Here is a 3,302-nt window from a genome sequence, read left to right as displayed (position 1 = left end):
TTTCAACGACTTAACATGGTGGAACGCTGAGCTCGTACAAGGGAGAATGACGTAGAAACAGGGAAAATCCTAACCGAAATGGAAGGACCAGCCACGAGCACACCAGCGACGATGAGCTACGCGAACGCAGCTCCAGCTACGGTGGAAGGGAAGAAAGCAGTGACCACGAAAGGCTAAGCAAGATTCGTCCAATCTCAGATCTCTCTCTTCTTTTTTTTTTCGATCTCCAGCGACCAAGGCGAGAGACGCACCCACAGTCACCGGCCAACGAACACAGAGAGAAAAGGAACGATGAAACTCTCTCTCTCTCTCTCTCTCGGAGCTTCTGCTCTGGAATGACCGAGAAAGAAGAAGGAAGAGTTAAAAATATCAGATGAAGCTAAGGGCAGTTTGGTAATTTCGCACGGCCAGCAAAAAAGAAAATTTTAACTCTGCTTTTGGTCTCTTCCAGAGAAGAACTTGGGACCTTATATATGAAAGGTTACTCAGCTGCCACTAGACCAAGTCTCTAACTTGTTATATTTATCCCAAAAATTAATATAAACACACTTTAAGTAAGTTATCCTATATATATTTATTTATTTAGTTTAAATTTTTATTGGGGTCATTACAAAAACTCTCTAACCCAAGGTGCAAAATACACTAGTTATACACAAAATCATGCAAGTAGTGCATAAATCATGACAATGATCCTAATTGACAATTACATTAACAAATACACATGAAAGTAACAAAAGAGGCATATAGAGGATTACTCTACAATCCTAAGCTTCTGTATGTTTTCCCCGACTCAGATCCGATAAGCTAGGTCCTAAAAATATTAAGAATTGAGGGTAGTACAACCACTTAGTAACTAAGTTTCACTTAACCCATACAGTTACATATCAATTGTAAATAGATGCAATTAGGCAAATAGGCACAGATAACACATGACACTCAGCCACGATTCACAAAATTAACAACTATATGACTGGGCTTGCAACAAAATACTTTGTCATGTTATTTTGCAAAACATAACTAATAGGGGACGCGGAAGCAAATCGTGTTAGTTTAGGGACATAATCTTAAAACACAACAAAAACACAAGCAAAAAGAAAGGGATGAAATTTATGACAAAAATAAAGAAAGAAAGGAAATAAACAATAGGATAATGATCAAGGATAAGATCTTCTAGAGCACCTGCCTCTAGAAACCTTAACTTTCAAAGACACTACAAGAGTTAATCATACTCTTGATCACGTCTGTTTCTCACACGGGATGCCACCACAAAGCACTAAGGCTCACAAGAGTTATAAACTCTAAAATAAATAATTTCATTCAACTTCTCTTCCGTTTACAAAAGAGAGCATGCCTAATTTATATAGGCTTATAGAGAAGATTATTTCTTAAAATTAAAACTCTAATTTCCTAATACTAATAGGAGAATTAATATAAAATAATGAGAAAATATTCAGCCACATAATTTAGGAGATGTGATCCTAAAATTATGGGATCACAAAACTTAAAAATTAATAATATAATTAATCTTAATCTTTGACTAGACTCAACATAAGAAACTAAGACTAATCTTGCTCCTTAAGAAAGGGAGTCAAATTAAAGGACCATTAAAATAGAAAACAATTTAGGAGACAATCAAGAGATCATAAAGGATTTAAAATCATGCCATCCTTAACTTCTTCACTAGGGTTTCATGCCTCCTTGCTTGCAAGAAGCTCAACTTGTAATCTTCCTTGCATTAGGTTAAGGTTTACGTCTCTTAGGCTTGACTCTTCATGGATTTGGATCTTAAGCACATTATACACGTATAGATGTTCTCCTTTAGGCTTGAGAGGAGTGCCCCAATTCTCTTCAAGCTCTTACCACAAAACTAACAACCATGTGGTCAGACTTATATGCATGATCATATACCAACCTTATATCCTCCTGTTATCTTCGACATGAAACTGGTGGCTATCACGTGGCTACGTCCTTCATGGACTAACCCAGTCTTTCACTTATGAGAAGCTATCAAGTCAGGGTTAACTCACTCATTTATGTAATCTGGTTTCCTCCAATATTAACAACCATAGGGTATCGTACCCCTAATCTAGCTTCCTCATAAACCGGTGGAGACTAGTTAGGTTCGAGTCCCTCATCGAACAAGTGGGACAGTTTCGAATCAACTATGAGATAAGGGCTACCTCCTGATTCCAACGATAATTGCCAAGGCTAGTTCCAATTCCAACAGTTACTACTAATACCACGTGGATTTAAACCAATCTACTTCTTTCCTTAGGCGAACTCTCGCCAATGATCATGTTATGTATATTTCTCACATAATATACATTTAAATAATTAATTCATAGTATATGGACTCACATAACTCAAGTACTCCACAAGCTCAAAACATAATACATCACAATTTTTCACCTATAGTAATAAATTACAATCAATTTCGTAAAACATCAAGGGTGGCATAATCAAGGTTTTCTTTTCAAAAACCATTTCGCAAATCAAACACTTTACCAATATACATTATTAATTTAAATCATAATTCACATCTCACAAACATAATTAATATTCAACTATAAGGATTAAGTTTTTCCCGGTTATCTCAAACCTTTGAGAGGTCAAAGGTTTACTCCTCACTATACCAACTTCCTAAGCTTCTCTCAAGCTTGAATGGTGCCAAAAACGAACCTCACTACATCCCTACCACAAGAATATCATCATTGTTTAACTCTTAAAAATTTATCAACACATAACTCCGCACATCCTATTTTATCAACCCATAGTCACTACCCATTCATACCCAATGAGCTCTTTAGGTTCTATTAATGCACATTATCACTAATAACACCTCAAATTATCATTAATGTATATAAACCTCTCCCAACTACCATATTTATGTTAATTTTCAGATATTAAATGCTCTCATGAACCAACTACTTTTAAAATCATCAATGTAGTGTTCCAATACATTAAATAATTCCCTTTATAATCATTTTAACAAATGAAATCAGACCCATACTCCTATGGACTGAAAATCCATCTTTCAAGTCAAACCCTACTATAAATCATCATAAATGAAGGAGAGAAAGAAAGAAGAAAGCTTAGATTACCTACCTTGAGTGTTTGGCAGCTTCAAAACATCAATAATGAGAGCCAATGAGCATGCCCTAGCAGAACTCCAACATTCTCTTTGTTTTCTTCCTCTTCCCTCTTCTGTTTTCTTGCATAGACATGATCTGATTTATCAAAAATTTTACTTGTGTGCTGCGGTGCACACTGCCCTCCATCACGGCACATGGCACAAATGAGCT

The sequence above is a fragment of the Prosopis cineraria genome, unplaced genomic scaffold (assembly GCF_029017545.1).
Source record: "Prosopis cineraria cultivar Desert tree isolate PC_DT_omini unplaced genomic scaffold, ASM2901754v1 PC13, whole genome shotgun sequence".
Lineage (NCBI taxonomy): Eukaryota > Viridiplantae > Streptophyta > Magnoliopsida > Fabales > Fabaceae > Prosopis > Prosopis cineraria.
This window is presented reverse-complemented; position numbering follows the sequence as displayed.